This window comes from Amblyomma mixtum, chromosome 1 (assembly GCF_055824585.1).
Source record: "Amblyomma mixtum isolate Tamu chromosome 1, ASM5582458v1, whole genome shotgun sequence".
Classification (NCBI taxonomy): Eukaryota; Metazoa; Arthropoda; class Arachnida; order Ixodida; family Ixodidae; genus Amblyomma; species Amblyomma mixtum.
In genome coordinates this window covers 22,894,394-22,911,366 of record NC_143012.1, presented here as the reverse complement: position 1 = coordinate 22,911,366, position 16,973 = coordinate 22,894,394, and the positions used below count along the sequence as shown (strand labels likewise).

The 16,973-nt window shown below is 49.7% G+C and overlaps 2 protein-coding genes across 6 annotated transcripts in view; one reads left to right on the top strand and one right to left on the bottom strand.

Annotated features, from left to right (window-relative positions):
• The window catches only part of LOC149365714 (putative RNA-binding protein 46), a 378,374-nt gene that overhangs the window by 308,801 nt on the left and 52,600 nt on the right, over positions 1-16,973 (top strand). Inside the window, exon 1 of one of the 4 annotated variants that reach the window (XM_089545406.1) lies at positions 11,534-11,630. The exons of the other annotated variants lie outside the window; for them this stretch is intronic. The gene's annotated coding sequence lies outside the window, so the exon portion shown is untranslated. Of the gene's footprint in view, positions 1-11,533; positions 11,631-16,973 lie in introns of those variants that run through there. 4 annotated transcript variants of the gene reach the window in all.
• The window catches only part of LOC149365715 (uncharacterized), a 41,130-nt gene that overhangs the window by 12,388 nt on the left and 11,769 nt on the right, over positions 1-16,973 (bottom strand). Inside the window, exon 2 of one of the 2 annotated variants that reach the window (XM_089545449.1) lies at positions 11,259-11,314. The exons of the other annotated variant lie outside the window; for it this stretch is intronic. The gene's annotated coding sequence lies outside the window, so the exon portion shown is untranslated. The remainder of the gene's footprint in view (positions 1-11,258; positions 11,315-16,973) is intronic. 2 annotated transcript variants of the gene reach the window in all.

Sequence of the window (16,973 nt, the reverse complement as noted above, 5' to 3'; positions counted from 1 at the left end):
CTTTCTGAGGCTTTTGAAGTATTATTACACAATCGTATTTCGTCCTGGCAAACAGATGGTCCTTGCAGACATGCAATCAAGATCACCCGTTCCTGGAGACGGCACCGCCGTGGACACCACCGACGTCGAGGTTCATGCCGTCAGTGTAGTGTCAACGCTCGTCAGCAACACAACGGCTCAACGCCTTGCACGTGAGGCCGCATGCGACCCGTATGTAAAACTGGTATTGCAGAACATCGAAAAGGACAAGACGTAGAGGGACAACTCGCGTCAGCGGCCTCTGAGCTTTCGGTCGGAAAGGGGGTACTCCTAAAGAATTCACGCAGGGCAAAGGAAGAGCGAAACAGTTAGTCTTCTGGCCAAATGTTAACTCTGATACTGAAGCGCTAATACAACGGTGTTCTATTTGTAGAAGGCATGCTTACAACCAGCCTGCTGAGCCACTCTTGCTTCGATCTACAACTTCACAGGCTTGTTTGCGCGTTGGTGTTGACATTTTTCAGTATGGTGGAAGCCGTTACGTGTGTGCTTACGATTCTGTTTAACTTTCCAGAAGTGGAAAAGCTGCGTGACCTAGCTGTCAACGCACTCCGTGACTGAGGCTCTCGGGGCAATGTTCTCAAGATACGGCATCCCAACGAAGGTGTGTACTGATAATGGCCCTAGTTTTCCAGTCAAGAGTTTTCCTGCTTTTCCAAGTTGTACGACTTTCAGCACGTGCCTTCAAGTACCCGTTTCCCGCGTTCAAATGGTCCCGCCGAGAGAGAGAGAGAGAGATAGCTTTTATTTTTCAGCTAAAGTCCGAGCCTTCTAAAGGTGTGCAAGTGTTGAAGAGGATCATGAAGAAATCGAACGAAGCAAATGAAAACTTCTGGCTGTGTTTGTTAAGCTACAGAGCCCTTGGAAGACGGTCGGTCTCCTGGCGAACTGCTACAAGGAAGGCGTCTGCGCACCCCTGTGCCTGATTTCGCACCCCAGACGTCGGTTCCTGTGACGAAGCATAAGCAAACAAGTCGAAGCCGCCGTTCTTTGCCCCCCCCTCAACAAAACGACGTTGTACGAGTCAAAGCGACGTCATGGTCAGAGAGAGCCGAGGTATTAGCCTCAGCTCCACCGTGATCCTTTTACGTCCGCACAGAGAAACGGAAAAAACTACGCCGCAACCACCAGCAGTTGCTGGCCACAAAAGAATCGTTTAATCCAGACCTGTCGGCAAGTGAGCCGGACGATGAATAAGATGACCAACAAACCTGACGGTCTGATGGCGCACAGACACCACGGATTGCATCCCCACTGGCGAGTGCGAGAACCGCGAGTCCTCAAAGTTCTTCCCCAGAGGAGACCGCAGAGACAAGCCAGGACAACAGAACGCCTTGCATATGACGCCAATTTCGAGGAAATCAGCTCAAGACGCTGAAACTTTTATTTTCCGTGAGAAGGGAAGGTATATCGGATCTTCAGTTGGTGACTCACGCATGCCCACTGACCAGCGGCCAAGCTGTGGGCAGCACGCCGCTCTCTGATGCGCGATAACCCACTCGCCCTCTTACGCACCAAGTGTGCTGTAAAAACACTCGCTGAATACAGCCGTTCGTTCACTGTTCCCTGGCTGCGTCCATGTTTCACTTCGGCCAGTCATGAAACCATAGTGTGGTCCTGGTCGTCGTGTCTGATGCTCGGGGCTGTGGACGGGGCAGGGGGAAAGCGGCTGGTCAGTTCTGGTCAAGTCGAGCTGAGGTGAGCCGGGCGGCGGAGTCCATGTCTCCTCGGCCGACGACCAAGGCGAGCCGAAGGCGGTGATGCTCCAGGGACCAGGATGACGATGTACCTCAGATCAAATGATATGAGGTGGCAAGCCAAGGAACAGAACGACATGATGACCGATGAAATATGATTTTAATAGCTGTGAACCTAGAGCGAGCGGTTTGTTGTTTTCCTCTGAATAATGGCGCGTACCCACTGCGGGGGATTGGCCAAGACACAGGCGGCAACTGATAGGTACTCAGAATGTTAAACAAGTAAATAAATGAGGGGAAAAGAAAATAATTGTAATAATGATAATAAGAATAAATAGGAAACAAATTCAAAATTCAGATGAGTAGTTGAAATAAGCTAAACAAATACTGTGAGATCGATGACTGAAATAGAGAACGGGGCTAAATATTCTACGTTTCAGAAAGCTTTCGTTGCAGAGAAATATTGATCATGAGAAAGAGCAGAGTTTAAGACGGCAGCCGTTTAGTGTCTGTAAGGAAGTTTTGAATGGCGGAGAGCGCATTCCAGTTACTGTGCCCAAGGGAGGAAGCCCCAAGAGACAGAACCCCAGCTGACAGAATTAGACCTAGTTGTCGTAACGGATGCTCTAGCAAGCGGCTCCGTAAAGAGAAGCGGCGACAGGTCAACAAGAAATAATCTATCGTTTCGGGTTCTCCGCAGAACGGGCACAATGGGGAGACCGCCAGACCAGATCTATAAAGGTAGAAGTTTAAGTGAGGCACGCGACAACGTAGACGCGTGAAGGAAACCTCAATCTTGCGTGATCGCCATCCTTTACAGCAACACGGGTAAAGGAGATGCCGGAATTCGGGAGAGGAGGTCAGAGCTGATGCTGCGAATTCTTTCAAGAGCAGATACCTGCGAATCCTGGCCGCAGTAATATATGCGCTGGGTGGCAGCACAGATACGACTGGGCCTTGGAGAGATGCCTTCGCCAGGGTATCGGCAACATCATTCAAATGGATTCCTCTGTGCCCAGGCACCCAGACCAACCGCAACGAACATACGTGGGGTGGAATCAAGCATTTGAGTAAGCGTAGTGCCTGCGATGTTGTAGGCGCGGTGAGAGATGAACACAATGATAATGAATCCCTCATAATTATGACAGAATACAAAGAGCTGTTTAATTTGCGCAACGCCAAGACTACTGCCAGAAATTCGGCCAAATTAATAGGGGTGTAATCGGGAAGGCGGAGTGAGAATGACAAGTCAAGGGAGATGGAGAAAATGCCAATTCCGGCCTTTTCTTCACGCTATGAGGCGTCTGTCGCTATGAGCGCATGAGATTTAAAGCGCAGCAAGTAATCCTGTAATAAACGGCTGAGCAAATGAAAAGGCATTAACTTTGCATGTTTTGGAAAGATGTCATCGAAGACAATCTGAATAGATGAAGAATTGGCGCATACCGGAAGGATGTCCGAAGTGCGGACGTTTAAGGGGTCAAGGAGCGATTGCACAAAAGAAATCTGAGGTGTACGGAAACGAGACCAGGTTTCGTTGAAAAATGGCCGAGGCTGACGAAGGAAGATCAAATTGGAGGCATGAAGCGACGAATCGCACATTTTTACAAACGTTTTCACCGTTAAGAGCCGAAATCTTGAAGGCAATGATGGAATACGCGCTTCCAGGTTCAAAACGGAATTCGCCACAAATTTTGGAAGGCCCAAACAAAGGCGCAACTCTTCCTGCTGCAAGAGAATCAAGGGGCGAGGTTTATACGCTGGCGCACCAGCAAATAAAACACAGCCGAACTCTATGACTGGACGGACGTAGCCCCTTTGCCAAAAGTAACCGAGCAACAGATTTTTGCTTCTCATACATATAACAGAGCATTTACAGCAGCCCTAAAGACCGAACGGTGCCATAACGTAAGGAAAAGGTCTCACCTTTCTTTACACAGAATCAGAGCTTAAGGGCTGTGATGAGTGTTTCGCTACGCGGCTAAGAAACAAACCACCTGTGCCGGGCTACTTTTGGCAAAGACTGTACATTTTATAAATCACAAGAAGCGAGTGCCTTCTCGTCCCGCGCCACAGCCCGCTTCTTCATCTGCTTCGTAACAATGTAAACCAAATTCTTCCTGGTTTCTTTTTTAGACCAAGAGACAACGTCCCTTTCCATGGAATTGCCCAATTCACAACCATTTTCTCATAAAATCATAGCCTTCTGGTAACGTTCGTTATTTAATGCACAGTTCTAAAACAAATGCACGTTTTCAACGTTGGATGCTCACGGAAGCAACACCTCCTGCTATTAGTTTGGAGTGTCTGATTCCAAAAAGTTTCCATAGATGGCGCTAGCTGCTTTAACGGGCCGAAAAATCGCGCAGTGACCGTCCTGCGGCCGAAATATGTGTAGACATCATGGAGAAAGGGTAGACAGGCACGATTAGAGAGGTAATGCCACTGTACCACTTTCTTGTAAGAAAAGCTGTCACCGAGTACACACTGTTGCGTCGCACATAGAATACTTAAAAATTCTCTCGGCCTAACCAGCCAATTGTTCGGACTCAGATTCCACACTGTGTTGGCATTCGGTGGTGATTTTTATTTCGTTTGATCGCGGTACTTGTCTGATTCGGTCAGAATTAATCATGAATGCCCATCGGCTACGGCGACGACGAACCAAAACAGCAAGCTTTCGCCGCAGTGTTGACGATAGCGCCATCCCGCGCTCACCAAAGGAACGCGCGCTCTACTGTGGAGGCTGCAGACAAATGCAAGGGTGAGGGAGGGTACTTCATCGACTGCTTCATCAAAACTGTATGCTACTAACTCTGAGCACAAAAAAGGTACGCATGTTTGTATGTAACTCCCCCCCCCCCACCCCCCCCCCCCCCCCGTTCTTTTGCGCTTCTACCGCTTCTACATCCATGGCGCTTGTACGTCAAGGTCTCCGCAGCCTCCTCCACCGTAGCACTACCTTAGAGTGCTCGTTCCACTGGCAGGCGGAGGATGGCGCTACCAACAACACTGCTGCGAAAATTAGCAGTTTCGGTTCCGCGCCGTCTAGACGAAGGGGATTTGCTACTGACAGAATCAGGCAATTGTCTCACCCTGACGTAGTATAAAGGTAATAAGGTGTAATTTACCGCTAAATTCCCCCTCTCTGTGAAATATGAGCCCGAACAACTGAGCGCTTAGGCCGAGAGTATTTTTTTTTCGATTTTCTCTGAACAACGCGGCAGTTAGTATAGTTCGTGACCTTGTCCTTTCCCTCCACTGTGAGTCGACGTCCCTCTACAAATGCTACGGAACCATTGTTGCCCATCAATTTTCGCCAACCTTCCAAAGCCATTTTTCAAAGATTTTTCTATGTGCTCCCCACACTGCAAACATTGTCAAGATCTTGTCGCACGCTGCCTCATTTGGGGTCCCCTTCTGGTCGGCTTCTGGAGGCGTACTGCTGAGGACTGCCATGGTTATAAAAGGTTGAAATATAAAATCGAAACTGCGCATGTGTGCGTGGGCGTGTGCGTGTGTGCGTGTGCGTGTGCGCGTGTGCGTGTGTGTGTGTGGGGGGGGGGGGGGTTGCAATGGGAAACAGCTAGACACTGTTTCTCCACTTTTTATAACTTAAAATGCACCCGGGTATTGTTTAGTTATCAAACACAAATGAATGACATTAGAAAATATGAGCCGCCGGCTGCAAAGTTGAACTCGGTCCACCCATGCGATCGCAGCTAGCTGAGCTTCTGGCGCATGCGCACTGCGATTTCGCCTGTCCAGTTGAGTGGAGACATTAGCTCTATGGTGGAGACTATGTGGCAGAGATATGGCAGAGAATAGTGGTCCGAAGCTCCGCGGGGATGCGAAGTGCGCACAGTGCCAGGCAGGTGAGCGGTGAGGAAGGTGACAGAGCGGGCGTCTACTGCGGTCCTTGTCTTTCACCGAAAATTCCACGCGGCTGAGTCTCCCGTGCATACAGCCCGTACCCACCTCCTGTCTGCAAACATAATTTACGCCTTCGCATAAACGGCGCTCATTCGATGATGGATATCGATAGGAGGAACACCTTAATTCCGCCGTCAAAAATTCAATTACGGTCCGCTGTTCTTTCCGCACGTCCATGTAGGCCGACATTTTGCTCGTGACTGCTCCAATGACAGTGGCGCCGCGTGCAATATGAAACAACCATAAAAAGCGGGTAACATCAAACTTTCTTTTTATTTTTGAATACTACTAACTACCATCAAAGGATCTGACGCTTAGTGAGATTTATATCATAACACAACAGAAAAAAAGAAAACAATAGTGGAAACAAACAATCTTACAACGCCGTGGCGGTCCTAACATGACCGTAGAAACAGATTATAATAATAACGTCACAATCTCAGCAACAAATTCCTCAATGTCATTCAAGGTGACAATAGATTCACCAAGTTCATTCCAATCTACCACAGTACGCGGAAAGAAGGAATATTTAAACACATCGTTCTTGCAATGAAATAGAACTTATTCCCATTCCAGGGGTTTAACCGGAAGTCTTTCATTTTTATTAGTTATTTAATACGTTACAGACCAGGCGACAACACGTATTGAACACCCCTCACTTTAATTAACAAGAAGGTCGCGCACACACGCTAATGCAACAGGTGGACGTATCCCGCTGACCAGGTGGAAACACAAAGATGACATTCAGTAACCGGAGTGTACATCCTCCTGGTGTTTTCCTCTCTATCCGCTAGGCAGTGTAAGGGCCTAAACAGAGCATTACCGACATTTTGAATGCATGTCGTAAAAAAGATTATATGGTTCCTCGTCCCACTTTCTAATGAACGGATTCGAAACCCAAAAGGCCGCTGTCTGCATCGCGATGTCAGTGCGCGTTAAATATCCCCCGGGAACAGAGACATAAAACCTTTATTTGCCTAAAAAGGTTTGCTGATGCGGTGCCTAGAGTCGCTATTCCAGGACTCCATTCGACCTCGCTGCCTTCTCCGCCTGAGTTACCAGCTTCTACTGGGTCTCAAGAGTCGGGTCGCACAGCGCTGCTTCCCTCAAAGCACGCGTGTTCAAAGCATTCCAGTGTCTCTCTTTCCGTCTGCCTACATCAAAAACGCGGCCGTCGTGGCAGGACTCGAACCCGCGGCCTAACTATAATCAATATCAAAGTGCTACAGCCACTGGCCCATAGTGGCGGGCAAGGCAAGCGATCGAGTTCATAGGAGGGGTGCATACTTGGTCGTCTCCTGTTCCGTTGTTGTCAGTATCACTTCCACCCGCACACGACGGTTAAGCAATTAGCTTTTTATTTCCTTCTGTCGCTCTGTATGATTAACCCGAGTTACGCCATACCCGGACCTTATCTTCAACAAAATTTTTGCGGTTCACTCAGAAGAGAAATGCGATGGTGGAAAACTCCACGAAAATACTCGCCGTACATGTGAGCACATTCAACAGCACAGGTAAGAAGAGAGCGCAGAAAATAAACGAAGAAATAGGTCAGAACGAAACAACAAGAAGAAAAAGGAGGAAAGATTGATAGGAGGGTGGAGGGACTTTGTTTATGTGAAATTAGAGGCAACGAGTGGGAACAGCATACAAGCAAAATATCCCATGTGACGGCCACAGACACTTCGCTCGATTCTGTGCTAGAAAATTATACTGCCGTATTGATTTATAGAACGGCTATATCACCATTACTGAGTCCAGTCATTTACACATGTGAAGAGTATAAATACTGCTCTGAAAAAAAAAAAAATGATGCGGCATGAAAAGAGGATCCACACATCACGGGAGACACACATCCGACACACAGAGCGCCAGCTTCCAACACGAGTCCTTCCAAAACTTTTACTTCTTTATCAGGAAATTTGATTGATGCCGTGCTGTCGTAGATGCTTCCCTCTTTTTGATAAAGCAGCGTTAGATTATCTCGCGTGCCCTTCTGTCGTTGGCTTCCTTTATAAAAACATTATTTTTGAACAATGGCACGCATTCGTGGCATATGTCTCGCAATGATCAGACAAACGTCCGTGTAGTTTGTTTTTAGCGTTCAAAGCATGATCGCAATTCCGGTCGTTAAAGCAGCGGCCCGTAGTATGCCACGATAAAGCACCGTCTCCATTAGCTTCAAATAGTCGACACCGAAAGCAGTTGGGTTTCCCCTCATCAAAAACAATGAAATAGTCACGCCGAAGCAGATTCTGGCAATATTTGATAAACGCTACATGTGAGTGTAATCAAGAAGTGTTCTAATTTAAAGTAGAAAGAACCGAAACCAAAGTCAAGTATTTACGTGTGCTGCCCCCCGCGACGATTCTCAGAAGCGCGGCCCGTGGATTTGTTTTGAAAGTGAAAAGTTCGGTATTTCTCTTAGTTTTGCCTGGCAGGCATATTCTGCGTTAGCGCCATGTAATCGCGCAGAGTTCTTTGCTTCCTCCATGTAATCGCGTTACACGAGAGCCAGTAATTAAGCGCAGTGATATCCGTGTAACCGAAGTCATTGCCCTGTTGTGAAGCCGTTTGGCATCAGTGATCGTCTTTGTTTTTTTGTTTACATCGTGTTCACTTCGTTTTTGGCGCCATGCTGCCGTCGGGCGCTTCGTTCGGCGCGGCCTGTCATCCTGAAATGTGAGTTGAATAATTTGTTGTCATAGTGTCGGTGACCAAATCGTGGCCGTTTAGTGATTGTTATCAGAAATGCTGCCGAAATGACGCATGCAACGAGAGTGATTACCGCGATCGCTGTTAACTTGCATCACACGCTTTATCGCTGTTTAAAAGGCTAGCGTTATACTAGGTTAGTGAGGGCCAACGGCGCAGTTGGCCGTCGCGGCTGTCGGTTTTGCGAATCGCTATCAAAAGGAAAACGTGTGCTTTACTACTGCGACTGCTGTTTTACGGTAGAGCGCATTGTTTGTGCCGCGGCAGTCGAGATATGCGTCCTAACCCGATAATGGTGCAGTGATCAGCAAAACGTCTGCTCGCGGTCGACCGTGCGTCCAAAATTCTCTAATAATTTGTTTACAAACTGAACAAATTTGTTTGCTTAAATACGCGTAGGCTGTACGGGAGCCGATCAGCTTTGTTGTCGGTGCTCTTAGTCACGATTCGGTGTCTTATTCGGTGTGCGCATTGCGATTCAGCTTCGATGAACAAAACCGTTGATCGCTTGCTAGCCCTAAGATTCCGTTGGCCGTTTTTGCACGTACCGGGAGGCGTGCAGACGATTTTCTCGCGCGTACGTTACATGACGGTGTCCTGTTATGAGATTGGGCAGTCAGGTTAGTGGTGTGTAGCCTTGCACTGGAGCAGAATAGCGTTCGAAATCGCCCGAGACAACGAGTTATGAGACACGGGCGTGCATGTTTCGTCGTGTTTGGTGTTCCCGCGCGGAGCTGTTTTGATCGGCTTTAAGCTGTGGGCTCGAAGGCAAACTTCGTTCTGTCGTGGTTGGCTGGTCATGCCGTTCTAAAAAGAATTGGCGCACGCGCGTGCGTGTGTGTGTGCGCGCGTGCGTGCGTGCGTACGTGTGTGCGTGCGTGTCTGTGTGTGTGCGTGCATGCGTGTGTGTGTGTGTGTGGTAATCGAGCTGCGGCCTCACCGTTAGCTCGCGTTGACCTTGGCATGTCCTCCCGCGGTTGAGGAAAGGGTGATGTGCTAGAGAGCAGCCCTCTAGCTTCCCATTGCGTAGTTTTTTTTGCGTAGTTTTTTGCGTAGCTGACCAGTTCTGCGGGAATTTAAATATCGGACCAGCTGGGTACCTATAGCGCATGCGCAGTAGTCAGGCTGCTCTTCGGCCGTGCGAAAAACTCCAACATTTCACGTCGAGGCGGGGATGGTTAAATGGCTGTGCGGATGTAACGCTGTTCTTCCGTGATGTAAGAGGAAGGGGTAGTCGAAAAAAAAAAGCTACAATGCCTGTTGAAAGTGCGGTACAGAGACGCGGCTTCATTTTTAGTGAGTGATCTGCCGGAACAAAGTCTTGGGTCGGACGTTACGCTTTGCCCGTTCTGCACCAAAACAACGTTGGCAAGGGCAGGATGGCGCTACGCAGGTACTACGGTGTACGCACGCTCACATACACGCATAAACACACACATTCACAGGCACGTAGCATAGAAAAACGAATGCACGCATGATACGCAGTGAGGTCTTGCAGCTGACGGGACATGTTTGCGGAATGGCAGACTGCCTGATGAGACGAGTTTTCCTTTCTTCCCCCCTTTCCCCCGTCCTGTGCCGGATGCTGCTGGCGCAACGATAGCAGAAAGGGATGCGTTCTAGTCTGATTCGCAGTCACCGGTGCTCTGGTGCTCTATACGCGCTTGTTGAGTTCAAACGGCTGGGCAGGACCTATCTTCGGCCTGCCACTTGATCGTATCACCGTAGCCTTTTGCAGGAAACTGGCGGCTCCTCAGAACAACAGCTGTCAGTTTCGTATGGGCGAGCCGTACGGTCGCCCGTAAGCGCTGATGGGCTGTAGGATCTTTTCTAACGATCTCCGCTCGTCCTAATTGAAGCTCCGAACTCTCGAAATCCCGCCTCGGCAGTCAGTTTCAATGCCAAGACCTTCCGCAGCTGTTATCGCCGATGCATCTTTCAGGGCATGGGGGGGGGGGGGTGAAGTGGAGGGGGGGGGGGGGACTGGGGCTGGGGGGGGGGGGGGGGGGTTGAAGCCCTCTCGGTGGCGATGGCGGCTTTAAAGTTGCCGTCAAAGCAAGCAGCTTTCAGCCTCTTCGGCGGCACAGCGCGAGAGATTGTGCTCGCGCTAAACCACCACACTCAGTCGTGCCGGGCGACAAATGTGCGCGCCCGCTTGCGACCTGTTCCTCGGTGCGTTCACTGCCATTTCTGCCTATCTGCGCCTTTCCTTTCCTTGTATCCCCCCCCCCCCCCCCCCTTCCTTCCCGGGTCCTCCTCCCGACCGGATGCGCCGGCCGGCTTGTAAGTTTTTGGCCCATAAGAGTTCTCCGTGAAAATTTCATTTTTTTTTTTTTTTTTTGCAGTGGCATAACGATAAGGCATGAATGTGACGTGTAAGATGCGAGCTGTATTTCGAAGCGGGCGCAGTGTCAACGACTGGCTGCCTCAACAAGCGCAGCTATCCTTCTGAAGAGAGCAATATTATGCATTGTACTTCCGAGTAGTAGTAGTAGTAATAAGTGGTGTTATTAAACATGATAAATGGAAGGCAAAAGATTGTTGCTAGCCCCGGCATCTGCCATCGCTGCTGGAAGCACCTGACCTGGGGCAGCGGAAATAAAGGATTGCAGGCAGTGTTTCGAAGTGAAATGAAATAGGGGAGGGGATAGTAGAAAGGACATGGGAAGAGGTACACTGGTAATAAATCTATTCACATATTAACATAATAACATATATACAGGTCGCACGCGCGTGAAGGTACTGCAGAGCATAGTACAAACACACGCGCACGACACAAAGCACAAAACAGCTGGAGTGGGGGCGTGCGCCCATGCATGATACTGTGTAAGCACTATTACGTTTTTAGCGCCGTGTGTGTTGAGTCGACCTCACCTGCCTGGGCGTCGCCTTGGTCGCACGGGTCTAATCCCCAGCCTTCTGCGCCGGTCCTGTTGGGTCAATACATAACCGTGTGCCCACATTACAGACACGCGCAAGCCTTTACAGGGACTATGAGGACAGCGCCATCTCATTGTAGCCCTTTGTAACAACCGATTCTGGCTGTATTAACGTTTGTTCGGCGTTAAAGACGCATTGATTCCCGAGAAAAATTGGACTTAAATATGCATTTTATTTTTCCATGCCACTCGAATCAATTCCGTGACGTCAAGGTGAAAAACAGACTCCGTGACCAGTGTCTGGAAGTCGATGACGGTATAGCCAAGCCTCGGGGGTCCTGGATGGTACACCACCCAAGTACCTGGGGTATGTGAAGGATCATTATTTATCTCGATTAATTTTCTGCACCCCCTTTCGCAGTACCCTCTTCACATTAGATGACAGCTCAAATTCATATTCTTCTACACCTGGTCGAAATTTCCGGAGCCCTTCACTACGGCGTCCCTCGTAGCCTGAGTTGCTTGGGACGTTTAAACCCCAATACACCAAAGCAACCAACCAAATTCGTATTCTTTTATTTGGACATCAGGTATACATAAAAGGCTTGGTCCGCTGACTAAAAGCCGCACATATGTGGTCAACCGCTTGTACCTATTTTGTGGGCGGTCGTTCACTTTTTACTTTATTTTTTTTTTCCTTCAGAGTTTAGCGCAAGCGAATTTCGCTGTGCTCGAAAACGTGCCTGCTGAGCCATCAGTTGCTGAAAGGGAGAAGGCTTTTCTCTCCGCCGAAAGCCGACACCGTTTAGTTAAAAATGACGTTGCGGTCGTCGTTGACGAAGCAGCCTGCAACGTCCAGTTTCGCAATAAGCGTTCGTCAATACCGGGCAGGTAACCTGAACGCGGTGCCCATGCGTAACGCTTCCGCTTTTGGGCAGTGAGTTGCGACACTTTTTGCACGGACTGGCTGAAAAGAGATATTTCAGAATGTGAGCTTTTGTTGGGAACGCTGTCTCGCACAGATCGGTTATTGTTGTTGCAGCGTAGAAAACAGGAAAGTTTTACATTTTATTCCGAAAGCAACTCATGTGTTACATCTACAGGTTTACGGGGAACTAGGTGATCCATACATTTCTACGCGCTTTTGCAAACCCTGCTATGAATGTTTCTGGCTGTACAGTCGCTAGAACGCGCTGCAACAAATGCAGCATACAACCAATGCTGTGGACGCTCGCTAATTCGAACTCGCTTAATTCGAACATTCCGTTTATGGCTGCTTCAGATAGAGGAGGAAAAAATGAACCTGGAAGCCAAGTTTGATGACTGTACAGTAATTAGTTAATTATAGGCAAAAATGTCGAAATTGTGTCTAAATAGCGCGGACGTCGATATAGGCACGGGAATGGTGTGACGTCACATCCACCGGAAGTCGCCACGGCATAGTGTCGTCGGCTTTCGCCTCTGAACACTGTAGTTGCCAAAGTGTCCTCGCCATTTTTAATGAACGATCGCCTTATCAGTATTAGCTTCTTAATCTCATCCTCCAACCTTTCTTGCGCCCCTTGCTACGCTCGCCTCCTCTTGGAATCCACTCCGACCCACCATCTTTGCCTTTGCTTTACATGTCCTGCCCATGTCCATTTCTTCTTGATTTCGACTAGGACGCCGTTAACTGTCTTTTGTTCCCTGACCAACTCTGCTCTCTTCATGTCTCATTTCCATAGCGATAGAGATAATTAAGGAGTAATTACTCACTAGAATTAACGCAGCCATACGGCTATATACAAAGGATGCTACACAGCTTGCTCGGAAGCTTTATTGCTGAAGAAAATATTGTCCGGATCCGAGGTTCGGGCCCGGTACCGTCGCCTGTCCGGAGCAGTCGCGCTACCAACAAAGCTAACCAGGGTGGGTAGTAGACGGCAGGGCGAGGCCGCATTAATTAAACAGTAGCTTACCAGGACAAATTTGAGCTTCCTGGAGGGCAGTATAGCCTTCTCTGTAGCCATACGGCTGTGCTATGGCGGTTTCTAACTAGAAATTACTCCGCAATTAAAATCTACTCCATCTTGGGTGCTCTCCCCGTAATAGAGTGGTCTAACGGTGAAGATAACGTCAAGAGAACGAATGAGACAGCTGAGTTCGGTTAGGAGAACAAACGCTAGTTAAATATACCCGATAGTTGTAAGACAAAAAAAAGATGATGAACAGGGCATGTTATTCGGAGAAACGGATAGAACGGAATGCGTTTAAACAGAAAACAGGCATTGCAGGATGCGGCACAGGATAAGGTGGCGAGATAAGAGGAACTTGCATGGATAGGTTGTCCACAGTTGGCGCTGGAGAGAGTGTATTGAAGAGCCCTTTGGCCTGAGTTGGGCGCAGTTGTATTGAGCAAGAAAATTATGATGGTGATGGTGAACTACATTACACTACGTTGACTGCATTATTTAGTGCATTTTTTTTTCAGCTTTTAGAAAGCTGCGTCGCTTTACACTATGGTACTGCTATTACATTACTCGACAAACTACACCCTCGACCAAAAGTCTTTGGCACACACGGTTTACCATTGAGTCCTTTAGTGAGACCCTATTTGGCGCCCTTAAAGACCTTAAAGGTGTAGAGAAGGCTTCTACTCCATTTCAGATGCGTATAGCTTCAAGGGTGCCGTAAGCTTCCCTCGGCACAGCTGAAAAGGACTGCACACATTACACCAGAGGTGCACATTACATAAACTATTGCATGCGTACGGCCCCGCCGCGGTGGCTCAGTGGTTACGGCGCTCGGCTGCTGACCCGAAAGACGCGGGTTCGATCCCGGCCGCGGCGGCCGAATTTCGATGAAGGCGAAATTCTAGCGGCCCATGTGCTGTGCGATGTCAGTGCACGTTAAAGGGCCACTGACCAGGGTCCGGACATTTTTGAAAAACAAGCCCACTGCATAGATGAGGCATCGAAGATAACCTCTGCAAAATACTAGAGCCATGCGCGCCCCGAAAAGCTGCGAAAATTCAAATCAAAGCCCGTTCGTTCTTTCCTTCCTTCAAAAACGGGCCCGGCCCACTACTCTGCACCCCGCTGACGTCAAGGGGGGCTACTTTCGCTAAAGGCACTCCATTGGTGCATCGTTCTGACTGACGGGAGAAGGTTGGGCGTAGCCTTGGCGTCGCGTCGTCTGCACAACGCTTTCTGCAGCGCCTTCTGTTCTGGCTCATGCCTACAAACCCGCATGAAGGAACAAAAAAAAAAAACTGCGGAGGGAGCGTGCGGCGACAGCCTTGAACCCTAGCCATAAAAAGTAAAAAAACAGTAAAACTGAGGGAGTTGGCTCGCCCCCCCCCCCCCCCCGCCCCCCCCCCCCCCCCCCCCCCCCCCCCCGTGATCCCGTCACGAGACGCTCTGCGTGCGCGCTCCCTTCTCAGTTTCTTTTCTTCTATGCGAGCCCCCCAAAACAAGGTTTTAATTAGTAGTGCAGCAGAGCCTTTCCCTCGCTCGCCCACTTGACAGCTCCGCACACATACCGCTTATCTTTCGTGCATCTTGCGTACGCCTTGACTCCAATGAATGACATATGCTTTGGAGCGGAGAAAAGACACAAACACACAGAACACAAACACGCATGGAGAAAAGCAAACGGGCGGTTGCCGGGTCCGCGCTTCGCCGTGTGTTTCGAACACAACCGACTTCCGCCCCTCCGCTCGTGAAACGGTGGGGAGGCCTAAAAGAAAATGAAAAGGTGGCTCGTTAACTGGGAATGACAAACAGATGTATGAAAGGATGCGCTCGCTAACAAGTCTAGGTGGTCGAGCCGATCGCGCCTCTCGATCGTTCAGTGTGCGGAGAAAATGCAAAAACCAAGAAAAGAATTCTATTGAAGGCGGGGCCATGACGTCGCCCTGTGACGCACTCCACAGACACCACGCCTCCGGCTTACACCGGAGAAGGAAGGGGTGATTTTGCCTTGCCGAGCCTACTCGACGAGGAGCGGGAGAGAAAAATTTCGAGGAGGGAATGGAAGGAGAGGAGGCTCGCTCAAAGTGAGGTAGAGAGTGTCTGCTGGCCGCGGGTGGGCAGGGGGCCTTTAAAGGGCCTGTGCCCACCCCAGCGCAGCAGACACTCTCTACCTCTCTTTGAGCGAGCCTCCTCTCCTTCCATTCCCTCCTCTCCTTCCATTCCCTCCTCGAAATTCTTCTCTCCCGCTCCTCGTCGAGTAGGCTCGGCAAGGCAAAATCACCCCTTCGTTCTCCGGTGTAAGCCGGAGGCGTGGTGTCTGTGGAGTGCGTCACAGGGCGACGTCATGGCCCCGCCTTCAATAGAATTCTTTTCTTGGTTTTTGCATTTTCTCCGCACACTGAACGATCGAGAAGCGCGATCGGCTCGACCACCTAGACTTGTTAGCGAGCGCATCCTTTCATACATCTGTTTGTCATTCCCAGTTAACGAGCCACCTTTTCATTTTCTTTTAGGCCTCCCCACCGTTTCACGAGCGGAGGGGCGGAAGTCGGTTGTGTTCGAAACACACGGCGAAGCGCGGACCCGGCAACCGCCCGTTTGCTTTTCTCCATGCGTGTTTGTGTTCTGTGTGTTTGTGTCTTTTCTCCGCTCCAAAGCATATGTCATTCATTGGAGTCAAGGCGTACGCAAGATGCACGAAAGATAAGGGGTGTGTGTGCGTAGCGGTCATGTGGGCGAGCGAGGGAAAGGCTCTGCTGCACTACTAATTAAAACCTTGTTTTGGGGGGCTCGCATAGAAGAAAAGAAACTGAGAAGGGAGCGCGCACGCAGAGCGTCTCGTGACGTGATCACGGCGGGGGGGGGGGGGGGGGGGCGAACCAACTCCCTCAGTTTTACTATTTTTTTACTTTTTATGGCTAGGGTTCAAGGCTGTCGCCGCACGCTCCCTCCGCAGTTTTTTTTTTTTTTTGTTCCTTCATGCGGGTTTGTAGGCATGAGCCAGAACAGAAGGCGCTGCGGAAAGCCTTGTGCAGACGACGCGACGCCAAGGCTACGCCCAACCTTCTCCCGTCAGTCAGAACGATGCACCAATGGAGTGCCTTTAGCGAAAGTAGCCCCCCTTGACGTCAGCGGGGTGCAGAGTAGTGGGCCGGGCCCGTTTTTGAAGGAAGGAAAGAACGAACGGGCTTTGATTTGAATTTTCGCAGCTTTTCGGGGCGCGCGTGGCTCTAATATTTTGCAGAGGTTATCTTCGATGCCTCATCTATGCAGTGGGCTTGTTTTTCAAAAATGTCCGGACCCTGGTCAGTGGCCCTTTAAAGAACCCCAGGTGGTCGAAATTTCCGGAGCCCTTCACTACGGCGTCCCTCATAGCCTGAGTTGCTTCGAGACGTTAAACCCCTATAAACCAATAAAGCATGCGTACGGTATTTCCTTCAACCTTTAGAAAACCGCACAGTATTCCTTTATACAGCCGGACGGCAGTGCCGAGGCCGGTGCCAGCGCTAACTATTCCTGTCCGAAGCGTTTTTATAGCGCTGACGGTATATCGCGCCTCCAATAACCGAAAGAGCAGCCGCAAGCCCTCGGTCGCATCGTATCGGCAGGCCTACGCGCCAGTTTCCCTTACCTCTATGCGCTGACTGCATAGTACGCGTCACGTTTGTGCAAACAGCACGCGCAGGAAAGAAAAAAAAAACTTATACTCCGGGAAGGGGGGGGGGGGGATTCTGAAGAATTTCTGGTTGTTGTGCAAC